Source organism: Pelophylax lessonae, assembly GCF_965119305.1.
Source record: "Pelophylax lessonae genome assembly, chromosome: 1".
Classification (NCBI taxonomy): Eukaryota; Metazoa; Chordata; class Amphibia; order Anura; family Ranidae; genus Pelophylax; species Pelophylax lessonae.
Genome location: NC_138768.1, coordinates 672,387,640 through 672,401,214, shown reverse-complemented (window position 1 = coordinate 672,401,214; position 13,575 = coordinate 672,387,640). Strand labels below are relative to the sequence as shown.

The following is a 13,575-nucleotide window of genomic DNA, read 5'->3' as shown; positions in this document are numbered from 1 at the left end:
TTGACTGCCTGTCTCCTGGAATATCCTCCATGCTCTTGAGACTGTGCTGGGAGACTCAGCAAACCTTCCAGCAATGGCACGTATTGATGTGCCATTCTGGAAGAGTTGGACTGCCTGTGCTACCTCTATAGGGTCCAGGTATTGCCTCATGCTACCAGTAGTGACACTGACCCTAGCCAAATGCAAAACTAGTGAAAAACAGCCAGAAAAGATGAGTAGGGAAGAAAATAACAGTGGCCTTCACAAATAAACCATTCTGTTTTGGAGGTCATCTCATTGTTGCCCATCGAATGCACCTGTTAATTTAACACCAAAGCACCTGAAACTGATTAACAACCCCCTCTGCTACTCTAACTGACCAAAACAATATCCCAGGAGTTTAATTGACTTGATGCCACACACTAATATATATATATATATATATATATATATATATAAATTATAGTGTGCGTGTATATCTATATATATATATATATATATATATATATATATATATATATATATATATATATATACATACATACACACACACACACACACACACACACACACACATTCCCCCTCATCCACTGTACCCATCATATTTTGACAACTGTCCACACTGGTTGTTATACTAAACAGGGGCTGCATCTGTAGGGATGTCTAGCCAACAATCTCCTGCCAATCTTACATTTTTTGAATAAGGGATGTAAGGCAGGAGATGGCCGATAGGGCCACCCACTGAGCATATTCGAAGGCCAGCTTGAGCAACGGAGATTTCGGCATGGAAACCCAGATAATAAAGTAAGCCAGCAACGATCCATAAACAAACAACCCATCAAAGTTTATGGCTTCTTTAAACAGATATTATCACCCTCCTAGTAACAGCCTTGATTACTTGTATCCTGTTAAAACCCGATGGTCTGTCCATTGTCTTTTAAACGCCTTAATTGCTGATGGGTATCTCTATTTGCCTAATGATGGAATAATCACCACCAGAAAAAAAAAAAAAAAAACAATTCACCTGTTTTTTGTACAAAGCTACAAACACTTTGGATAAGCAAACAGGTGACGTTTCTCCTACTATAAAGTGCAATCCTTTCCTTAGAAAAAGACCTTCCTTCTTATCAAAACAGACATACAAATGAAATGATACATAATTAGCATTGCCTATGGGTCACCAGAGTACAATAAAAGGAGAGAATTCAAAGAGTCTGGCTGAGAGTGGAAATGGGTGGATGTGGTGCCATAAAAGCTTTCTTTTGTCCACTGTGGGATCCTAGGCTTGTCTATTGAATACTGCATGATCAATAACCTCCATGGCTAGATTCCCAGATATGCAGTCAAATGGCATCATGAACTTTACACGGACTCCTAGAGGATTTTTTTTTTCGGTTTTAAATAAAAGGAAGACTCTCGTAGGGAGAGAACGTTAAGAGACAGATTTTGTTTTCTGCAATAGGCCCCAGTTTTTATGATAAAATTACTTTAATAAAAAAAAAAATCTAAATAAACAAAGGTATTTTTGTTGTTAGGCATGTTAAACTCTAGTGCTGTCAGTTTCTCCCTTAGCCAATGAGCATGCATCAGCAGCCAATAAAGATGATCTCATTGGACATGAGATGGCAGATTCTTGGGCTAAGATGTAAAGACAAGTTAAGGAATGCTGAGTCGCCCAAAAATCAAGCTTTGGGTGGCCCTGTCGGCACCATGATGTGACTAGGTAAAACTTAATTTAAAACTCGGTGTAGGGTAAATAAGAGTTGGCCAGACAGTGACTGCATCCATTCAGATGCAGTTACTAATTGGCTATTCAAGCTGCCATGGATTGTGTAGCTTGGATGGAAGAATCTACGGATTTTCTCTTGGTCATCTTACGGGTTGAATTGAAGAAATCTAGGAATATATGGTGAGCTTTAGACACTATGTGAAAAGAGATCAGAGGAGCACTAAAGAGAGGCTGCTTATGGCCCATACACATGATTCAGAAAACCAGACGAAAAATACAGCTTTGACATCATAGGATAATTTGATTGTTATTACCCAGCTTTTGAGAGATGATCATGACAGTTCATCCAATATCTGATGGGACAAGCACAAAAACTTTTCTTGTACGATACCAGATCGTACCATTTTCATGTAATCAGTACAGTTGCCCTTCGAAAATACAATACAAATACATAACACGACATCACTTCCGAATTTTTTAATTCTGTCGAAATTCTTAACTTTAGTAAACTCTTCATTTGATATGAGATTGGCATTAGCAAACAAACTTAACAGCACATTGTGTTGGGTGTGCTCCTATGTGGGACTTTTACTTTTTACATGGCCAACAAGTTGACTTTATGCTTACCAGAGACAGACAAATCCTAAAAGCCAGGTAACTATCTACCGACTTATGTAAGGCAATATTACAGACTTCAGTCATGTTCTTTAAGGAACTAAGACCATCCAGGGAATAAATAAAAATTCCAAAGTATCTTACCAGTTGTAACAGGTCAATAGTGCTTCCAAGGGGGGTTTCTGCTATTTGTTCTGCTTGAAGTGGGTTTCACCAAGCAAGACAGAGTAATCTGTCACTTAGCAAAGGGTGCATATGCATGTTGATACTTCGCATATTTACTCAGTTACTTCTCATAGAGTCATTACTGAATCCCAATGCTTAACAACCAAAGTATCCTTGCTCATGATAGCAGTTTTGTGCAATCCAGAGGAAAGGGTTCACTAAATGTTCATTTAGATGTTTCCCATTTCTCCCCGGAACTCTTAATATCTTGAAATTCTAAGCGTATCAGTAGAACTGAATGTCCCAACCGATTACTGTAAAATTTAGGCTGCCTGTAAGGATTCAAGCTTGAGAGTGGGTGCCAAAAACGTGTTCTTACAGGTGAATGACATAATCAGATGGATCTGGCAATGACTCCCAAAGCTGGCTGGGGGCAATTGAAGCACTGTGCAATGACCACATGTGTTGGCAGAAGCAGTTATTACATGAATTAATATTCAGGCTCACAAATTTGTTATTCATTGCATTGCAAACAGTCAGGAGATTACTAATAAAAAGTTTTCACTAACATTGTACAAATGCTACATCATAATTTGACACGGTTCACACCAGTTTATTGGTAAAACTGTTAATGCAGCATTATCAGAATTAGCACATCTATAGACACATGCATCACAAAATTAATTCAGTTAATTTATATATTTAAAGCAGATGTACAGTCAAAGCTCATTAGGCTGTACTTGTCCTGTGGACCACAGAAGTGCAGGTAGTTCTGCACTCCTGTGACCCGTTTTTAGGAGACAGCGGGTTGAAGCCTGCTGTCAGCTAAACTTCACAGAGCTGGCTAGGGCAAGATGTCAGGATCTGCCCACCTACCTGGACCACTCAGCAGGTTATCATTGGTGAAATCTCCCCTAGCACCAGGCCAATATTGAACAAAATTGGCAGTTTTGTTTTTCATGCCCTCTGCCTGCCTATATAAAGCTGGATTCTGCTGCACCCGCCAGCCACCTGAAAAGGACTTGACCGCGCTCCCGCCCCCCCCCCCTTTTATTTATTTAAATGTATTGTCACTGTGCTATTTAGTGGGGGGTACGTCTTCCAGAATAAGTCTGGGGGAACATGGTGATTGAGATCTGAAAGCTGGTTTTTGGTTAGTTGATGTGTGGCAACGTTGGGTTACCCCTTAAAAAAAATAAAATAAATAAACACAGCAGCCATAATATGACCATTTAAACATATGATTGGTGTGTGCCAGTCTCATTTATTTCAGTATTTGCTACTTTGTACTGTCCCATATTCATAGAATATGTTTCAGCATTGCAATTTCAGTTTACAGCACGCCTGCATAATAAGTACATGAACATTTTGGCAAGAAGCAAATTCAGAAACCACCTTACCCAAGCATTTGCTTGTTTATGCATATCATCGCATCACATATTTAGAAGTAGCTTCGAGCAGTGTTTAGAACCTTATATTTTAGAATATCAGATTGGTATGATACAGAACAGAATCCATGGAGACCATAGGGTATTTCTGGATGGCTAGTTAAGAACAGTTCTGGGCTGCAGACCTTCACAGTGGTAGTCACAATGGTTTGGATGATGTCTCAGTCATTTTACTGAAGGTCTCTTTACAGAAAATTTGCTGGGGACGTCCCTTTGACTGGTATCCCACACCAAGTTCAGAGAAATTCTTAATAACTGGTCTAAAATAAGACTAGTAGTGCAATAATGGCTTGGACAATTTGCTTTTTAAATGAGAAACCACTTAGGCCTAACTCCAGGTAGGGTTTTTATCGCAGTTACATTGGTCCAACATAAGTATACATACTACACTGACATTCCATACCTGAGGGACCACTGTGAAGTGGACCTCCTGTGCCAAGTTGCTGCCCTTTTGCACAGTGAACCCAGGTGATGGGAGAATGGCGGCCATGCCAAGTAAGCGACTCCCTGTGTCCATTGTGCAGAAGGGCAGCCACTTGGCAGCAATAACTACTAAATCGAATCTCCGCTTCCACATAGGTCCCACAGGTACGCAATATGTTTATTTACATTGGTACAACCTGGATCAATTCAACTTTGAATAAAAATTGTACCTGTAAATTTCAAAGGCTTACTTACGCCCAAGGGTATCAATTAGGAAAAGCAAAAGGCACCTGCATGTATGTGGGTGTTAAGGTGCATTCAGGAAGAATATTGTATGCGATTCATTTGAAGAGAAAATTTTACTTACAAAAGACAGTTTGCATAGGTTTAACAGAGACAATGCGGTGGAAGTTTTGTAAGCACAATCCATTTTTTCCTGAATACACCCAAAATCTATTACCTAGTATAAAAATAAGGCTGGCCATCCAATTTTTTCATACAGCACACTGGTTGGAACAAAGAAAACCAAAATCCACACATTCAATTTTCATGGGAAATCCCTACTGCTGTGCTATCGTGTTCTGACAGTGGGGAGCCTTCCCCGCCATCAGAATACAATGATTAGTGCTATCGGCTAAAGTCAGCAGCGCTGATCATTCAGGAAAAACCTGATAGATCAACTTGTATACAACCAGCCTGCCCATACATTGATTCAGCCGGTCCTTTCTGAATTAGCTGCACTTAACCCATAGCATGCACTCCACTTTCAAATTATTACTACTATTAAATTAGGAGCATGAAAGATGATTGGTTGTTAAAGTTAAAGGCATTTTGCATACTCTTCTTTGCCTCATAAAATAAGTCAGAACTAGAGTTGTAATGGATGTAATCCTGAAATTGATGGTTAAAGTGAAATGCCTATCTCAGTTTGTGATGCATACTCTATGTGTATATATGATAGACCTATGGACCTATGATAGATAGCTAACTTTGTTGAAACTGTACATCACAGGGACCAGTCTTGATTTTATCCCCGAGTTAGCCACTGGTACAATGCGTCACACTGCTGGGTTAAAGTTTGTTCCCTTTTTCCATAAAATGGAAAGGATTATTACTTTCCATTTACTGGACAATTCATGCAAATGTTAGTTCCTGCTACGAATGCTCATTTGTCACTTCAGTATTGACTTTACAAAGCCAAACCATCATAAACAATGCTCAAATCTGCTGTATCTTTAAATGGACTTTGTATGGCTACCTTAAAAGACCTCCAAAAATGATAATAGACTGAGCAAAAATGAAGAAAGAAAACAGATGCAAATCCACTCAAGTTTCCTCAATTCCATTTAAAGAGTTGGGGTATAGCCTCTAGGAATTGCAGGTACGTGCTGAAAATAATCAATTGTTCAGGTAAAAAAAAAAAAAAAAAAAGGAATAGTGAAAACGCTCATTCAGGTCCTAAAAGCCAATTATAACATCCTTCCTACAGATAAGAAACAAGTGCAGAGTTAGGGTGTAGACTGGAGAACAAACAATGGAAAAACCATCAAGACGACACTTCACCATGAATTGAAAACAAAGCTAAATCTTTAAAGCCTTGAGATTACACATGGAATCCTGAGAAGAGAACAATGGCACAATCTCCTTCATAAGAGGAAATGAAAGAAATACACTGGGAAAGCGAGTAGACGCTAATAAAATAAAGCCACATATATTAAAGTTTTCGCCTGAGGGGTTCTGATATTTCAGCACATTTTATTATCTCCCTGCCCTTTTATAACCAAACACTAAAGTGTTAAATAAGCGTGGGTTACATAAGAGTGTTTGTCCTTAGAAAAGTACAAGCAGCATTACCTGGAGAGTAAGCAATGGTGGCATGTTATAGCTAGAAACCCTCCTGGGCACCTTTATCGGATGTTGTGTTCTTCATTAAGAAACTTAGTGAAAACTTTTAGCAGTTATGCAAGTATAGAAAATATCTATATTGTATTAAAACATGGCGTCCTGCAGGCCAAAGCCAAGTTTTTTTTTTTTAATTTTGTAAAAAACACCTGTAAACATTGACACAATTGCGTACTGTTCAATATATTACATTGGTAGTAAGAAAGGCAACTCACGTAATGAAACTCAAGCAGAATTAGGTCTGCTAATGCCAAATATTGAACAAAATGTTTTACTAATGCCCCGTACACACGTGCAGATTATCTGCAGACTTTTGTCTGCAGACTTACCTTTTCTATGTAGTGCAAGGGCCTGCCGGATTGCATACAAATTGAAAGCGTTTAGGTTTGACCTCATATTATATGGTTTTGGTAAGTCTGCAGATAATCTGCACGTGTGTATGGGGCATAAGGCTATCTCACAGAAGGGGAAATAATTTCAGAAGTAAAACTGACGCATCCAACAGATTAATGTCAGTAAAGGGGCAAGGGTTTGCTGACGTCATTCCCAAATAACGCCATTACTTGGTCAATGATGGGATTCTAACCAGCAGCTGAATAAGGGCTTGTCTTAGGCTCCCCATCAGGTCGGCCTTCCTTTTGAATGACAGTAGACGGCAGGGGGCAGACACAACCCCCACTATTGCACTAGCCTAGGAGTGTTGGAATCTCTCCATTGTCAATCAGCTGACTAGAAACCAGTTTCTCAGCTTCTCCACCAGGCTCAGCCCACCCTGGCAGGAGGCAATGCCGAGTCAACGTTACTGAGCCTCTATTATGGACATCTTGACTCCCATCATGCCTCCTACGACAGATTCATGCACCCATTGCCATGAATCGGTCACAAGCACGAACATTTGTCGTTCAGTGGCACAACAATTCTAAAGAGGGTCTACTCTTTATGAGTTCCAGGGTTAGTGTTGTGACCCTCCCAACAAAAGATATATAGGAACAGAGTGAACATCAGCAGATGCAGGTATTCTTCTGTACTTGCAGGGACTTTGAAAGGATACAAAATGGAGAAATAAGCATCTGTTGCATACTTTTTTTTTTGTTGCACCAAGCACTACTCAGCCCACCTCACCTGCTACAGCAATGAAAGCTTTATACTAAAGATACTTTGTGGCTCAGTGGTTAGCTCCTTCTACAATGCATTCAAGGAAGATAAACCTCATCTAGCTCCCACTATCAAACTGTCAACTAGTCATCCTTGTGTTTGCTATAGGAAGAGAAAGGATTTATGAGTTGATCTGAAGTGGACGAGCCCTTTAATCAAGTACAGGTGAACTTATTTAAGTGTCAAGGTTAATAATTATCCAGGGTTATCACAGAGGAATACTTCGAATATGACCTGCTTGAGGCGGCCTAAGGCACCACTATGGAAACTATGGCACAGTTCAATAGGAATTCTTAAAGTTGAGCTCTGGGAAAACTGAAAGTTACCTACCTTGCAGCAGTAAGTATGAAGTCATAGCAGTGCTATTATTGTCAAAAAAGCTTCTGAAGCTTGCTGAAGGCTAAAAGTGTGCTGTACAGTTGTGCTGTGCAGTTAGACATACTGAAGTTAAAATGTGTTGCAGCCCCCTGCCGTACCTGCGAAAAAACAATCTGTGCTTTTCAGAAGCGTCTGACAGGTGCTGGGGAGTTGAAATGTCACCTCCTCACTGCCTATTTTAACTCCATTCATTTTAATGGGTCACATACAGAACCGCCCTCCTAATTTAACATGTCATATTTGTTGCTGCAACCACAAAGCAGAGAACTGCAGCGTATGTAAACCTCTGAGAAGCTGTATGCCTTTGTTTTGTTTACTTGGCCAGCTGGTCTCCAAACTGTGGCCTAGGGGCCGAATGTGGCCCTTTGTTTGCTTTTATCTGGCCCTTGGAGCACTATTCTATCCACTGACACCCAACAACTAGCCATGTGACCTTCCAATGACACCAATGAAGGGGTGCAATTCCTCCCAATGACACCAAAAATGAGGAACAATTCTTCCCACTAATGCCTCGTACACACGCATCGATAGTTGGCCGTGAAATTTCGGCCAACGTCCGATCGGCCGATTTTCCGTCAGTCAGTACAGATTTCGGCAGACAAAAATCTGATGAGCAAGACTGGGCATGCTCAGAGAAGAAAAAACACACGGAAAGTAAACCAGAACATGACATCACTTCTGAAGTTGGTTTTTGCTGGCCGAGAAAATTCGTGTGCAGTCTAGGCACATTTCAACCAACACAACAACACTGGACAAAAGACAGCCGGTCGGCCGATAATCGTTGTGTGTGTACGAGGCATAACACCAACGATGGGGCACTACCCTTTCCACTAACACCACCAGTTGGGCATATGTCCTACCGCTGACACAAATGAAGGGGCACAATTCCTCCTAATGACACCAACAATGGGGCACAATTTTTCCCACTAACACCAACGCTGAGGCGCTATTCCTACCACTGACAACAATGATGGTGCATTGTTTACTCCCACTGGCCTCAGTCTGGCCCCCACAAAGTCTGAAGGACAGTATACTGGCCCTTTGTTTAGAAAGTTTGGAGACCCCTGACCTGGGAAGTCAATCCATGGCTCAACTGTCTGCTTTTGACCACCCATGTGAACAATCCTTTAATGTAATACTGTAATTAGAAAAATACAATGACTGCAATTACTCCTCTACTTCCAAAATTGCTAGCTGCCTGGCTGTTACACTGCCTGACCTGAAACAAGTATGCAGACCAGAAACATCGGAAAAGATTAAGACGACTTGATCTGCATACTTGCTCAGGGTGAGAATAAAGCAAGCGTGTTAGACAGCCAGGCAACAAGCATTTTCAGGAAAAGTAAGAAACGGCAGCCTCAATGATTGTCCCTTAACTGGGTTCCTTTAACTGCTATTTTGCATACCCTTGCAGCAGGAAAAGGTGGCAAACAGGTGAGACGCCAAGCCCCATGTAAAACAGCTGGGCTAACAGCCTTGTGTGTGAAGGCCAATGTGCGTGTCAGAGGCTTTCCCTGAAAACAAACAATGACAACGCGGATGAAAATAACACATACCTTACAGAAAAGCCCCCTCACTGTGAGTGTACACAGATACCACCATGTGCCTGCGTTATATCTATACCCAACTATAAACAATAGGCAGGGAAGAAAAACACTGCATTCCTGATGCAAGAATTTCGCTTTAAAGACCTAGATGGATAGATAGTTGCCAGCGGCTTTACTTTTTATTTATTTTTCTCATACGGCCACATACACACAATGCCAGTATCCTGCAATGAAATAATCCCTGTGTAAAGGCTAAACTTAGCCTGTTTTATTAGCGCAGCCGGGACGCGCGTTTCAAAGCACATTTGCCTAGTAATGTTAACCCCCGAAGAGGTAACTCCATCTGTCTGGGCAATGTGATACGGGAAGGAAGAGCAGTGAAGTCACGCCGTATGTAACTAATACTTATTTCGGCAGTGTACTCTTATTATAAGTGACGGTCATATGGAATCCATTGCACCGCCTCATTTAATAAGACGGTGTGAAGCGCAATCCATACCAAGCAGACCTAAGTACTCACACAACACATTCATTACGACAGACAACTAGAAATTAAATTGCACTGCACACCTCCTTTATAAAAGAATAATGGTTGAACAGTAAGGCTGGCCATACATGTTACATTTTCTTGTACAAGTTTCTTTTAGATTTACCAAAAAACATTTAATAGGTTAAAACTAAACAACTTTCTATTGCATCTACATACTTTAAGGTAAATATAAAGAAAAATTGTACAAGGCAACTGAACACATATGGCTGATGTCAGATGGATGATTCTGACACTAGAGACGAACGCCAGCGGCAGGATCGCCAAAGAGATCGCCTGTCCATCCCTATGGAATCGCTCCTCTGTGCATAGATGCTGCTCTGTTGCTGGAGGGAACTCTGTTGAACCTCGATCGCTATCAACATCTCACTGCCTAGATAAAGAGGGAGCCTTTCTATAAGGGCAAACAAGAAACCCATTAGCAAATCTGCCTCTTGCCACTAGAGATTTAGGCATTTGCGGCAGAGTCGCCCATCTGACATCGGCCGCGATGCTCAAATTCTGAACATCCCCTGGACACGTGTGGATAACTATGGGCAGCACAGTAAAGCTGGACATACACTGAACAGATGATTCTGCAGTGTGGGCTATTGTATTATATATATATATCGTATAGTTCATATTCCTATCGCAACAGCGTTTGTAGGCTCGTGTATTTTGAGTGCTGAAGCGATCACCAGTTGGCAACTGGATTAGTTACAAGTAAATACATATTCGCCAGCACACCAAGGATCTTGCAAAAGCAGTCCAAAACTTTTATTCAAATTACGATCACATCAAAAAATAGTGTAACGTTTCGGAGCCGCACAGGACCCCTTCGTCAGGCATGTGATGATTGTATTATTGGCTATTGTATTCTGACAGCTGGTTCCCAAGGCTGTCAGAACACCCACGCAGCGGACGCATCTGATTGGATGGAGGCTGTTTGGCCATTTTTTGCTGGCTACTTTAAAGGACGTTAGGCAGGAGGACATCAACAGGGTCCACCATGGCTTGCATTTTTGCCAGTTCATCAAGAACTATCTGAAATTTGCTCAGGTGTGTTGCCAGCTTTAGTGGTGAGCGTTTCTGCCTTGCAGCACTGGGGTTCTCAGTTCAAATCCTGGTCAGGACACTAACTGCTTGGGTTTTCACTAGGTATTCAGTTTCCTCCCACACACCAGACATGCTGGTAGGTCAACTGGCTCCTGTCTAAATTGGCCCTAGTATGTGTGCATGAGATGTAGGGACCTTAGATTGTAAGCTCCTTGATGGCACGGACTGATGTGAATGCACAGCATGTAAAAGTGCTGCCTAGATTGTCTGGGTTCCACAAATACCTGTAATAAATTATAGGCTATAACAGACCTGCATTCCAAATGACAAGGGACAACATTTGGAAGCAATATATACTTTAAAGAAAACTTATGAGGGGAGAAACAATACAAGCTGCCAATGCTGGTCTTCTGAAAATTCTAGCTGCTTGGCAGACCTCTACTACAATACAAGCATGCAGCAAACAGACTACTGAATCTGTATACATGTTTTAGGCATGCAAGTCAGGCAGTATTGGAGCCCCTTGATCTGGGAGACAGCCAGAAATTCTGCATTTTTAGAGAGAAAGGGCAGCCTAGAGATTTTTAGATTTAAACCCTATTCAGGTATGAGTGACCATGGGACGTACATTTTATCCATGGTGTAAAGAGGGCCTTACAGGTTTATTGACCACTAGCTGCAACCTTCCAGATGTGAGCAGAGATCCAATTCTAAACATCATCTCTGGAGTAGAGACTACTACACCTCTTATCTCCTATGTGGCATTCTCCCTCTCTGGACATTTTTGGAGATCTCTTACATTTTCCTGTATTGGTCCCCAAAGTTTTTTTTTTCGTATTTTAGTAGATTTCTTCCTGATCGTTAAGAAGTGACCATTCCATCTTCCTTTTTTTTTTTTTTTCTTCCTCAACCCACTGGTTGGTGCTGTGCCCCATAGCCAAAACCGGTAGTGAGCTGAGAGCCCTAGTTGTCACCAGAACAAGCGTCCTCTCTATTCCTGTTCTGGTAACAAGCTGAAATTCTGAATTTTCTTTTGCTGTCAGTGATAATGGTAAATAGAGAGGGAGAATCTCACTAAACAGGAGCTCAGACAGCAATAAAAACTAACACCAGGGATCCAATCCTGCTCTACTCCATCCAAAACTTAGAAAAAAAAAGTTTTTCCTTTAGTTCTATTTGAGGTGATTGGTGTCATATTGCCAGTCCCCCCCATGCTGTCCTGATGAAGGTGGTCTGGGCAGAGTGATGGATGTGGGGTGATGTCACCCCCTTTCCAGTGATCCTTATTAGAAGTCTTTTGCCGTCTTCCCATTGATGATCGCCCGGCCTCCCTCCCCCTCCAAGGAAGGCTGGGAGAGGGCACAGGATGGATGGGAAGCATGAATCCGGGACAATCAGCATCTCCGATCAATCACTGACAGCTCAACCACCGGCTGATCTGCACTACACACAGCCCAGTCTGATCAGTGACATCTCCCAACAATCCTTCCTCTCCTACAAACAATTCATACCATACCATGGAAGGATCAGAGTAATGCATGGAGATGGGGGGGGGGGGAATCATCAGAGTAATGCATGGAGATGGGGGGGGGGGGAATCATCAGAGTAATGCATGGAGATGGGGGGGGGGGGAGATCAGAGTAACGCATTGAAGATGGGGGGGGGGAGAATCAGAGTAACGCATTGAAGATGGGGGGGGGGGAATCAGAGTAACACATGGAGAATGGGGGGGGGGGGGGGAGATCAGAGTAATGCATGGAGATGGGGGGGGGGGGGGGAGATCAGAGTAATGCATGGAGATGGGGGGGGGGGATCACAGTAATGCATGGAGATGGGGGGGGGGGGATCAGAGTAACACATGGAGAATGGGGGGGGGGGAATCAGAGTAACACATGGAGATGGGGGGGGGGGGGAGAGTTCAGAGTAATGCATGGAGATGGGGGGGGGGGGAAGAGATCAGAGTAATGCATGGAGATGGGGGGGGGGGGGGGATCAGAATAATGCATGGAGATACAGGGGAAGACAAGTGTATTGCAGAGATGGGGGGGGTCAGAGTAGTGCACAGTGATGGGGGGGGGGGGGGTCAGAGAAATGCATAGATATGGGGGGGGGGGGTCAGAGTAATGTATAGAGCTTGGGGGGGGGAAGATCCGATTAATTTATAGAGATTTTTTTTGGGGGGGGGATCCGAGTAATGTTCAGAGTTTTTTGGGGGGGGTCAGAGTAATGTATAGAGATCGGGGGGGGTCAGAGGAGCTCTCCATCACTCCTCTCCCCCCGGGGCTCAGGTGCAGTGACCCCGCTCATCACCAATGACAGCTCGCTCACCTGCTGACACTCGTCATTCCCGTGCACAGCATCCACGTCCTCCGGATGAGCGCAGTCAATCCCCGGACAGAGCAACCCAAGCCTCCGTCCGTCTCCAGGGAGCCGCTCCTCTACCAATGCTTGCACACTGCCACTGTATAGCATGTGAACACCAACATTGAGCGAGCCGAAGCCCGCACATGCGCAGAGAGCAGAGGAGGCAGGGCCGGCCAGGTACATAGAGGTGAGGAGAGGAGGCGTTGTCAGTCCGGTACCCAGCTCTTCGGTAGGCGTGGCCGGCGAGGTGTCCTTCCCCCTATCAGTACCTGTGTAGCAGCCTTTGGG

The 13,575-nt window shown here is 42.8% G+C and overlaps 1 protein-coding gene across 1 annotated transcript in view; it reads right to left on the bottom strand.

The window, feature by feature from the left end:
- FHDC1 (FH2 domain containing 1) overlaps window positions 1-13,364 on the bottom strand; it is an 85,053-nt gene extending 71,689 nt beyond the window's left edge. The window contains exon 1 of the mRNA XM_082243156.1: window positions 13,252-13,364. The gene's annotated coding sequence lies outside the window, so the exon portion shown is untranslated. The remainder of the gene's footprint in view (window positions 1-13,251) is intronic.
- Window positions 13,365-13,575: the final 211 nt, after the last annotated feature.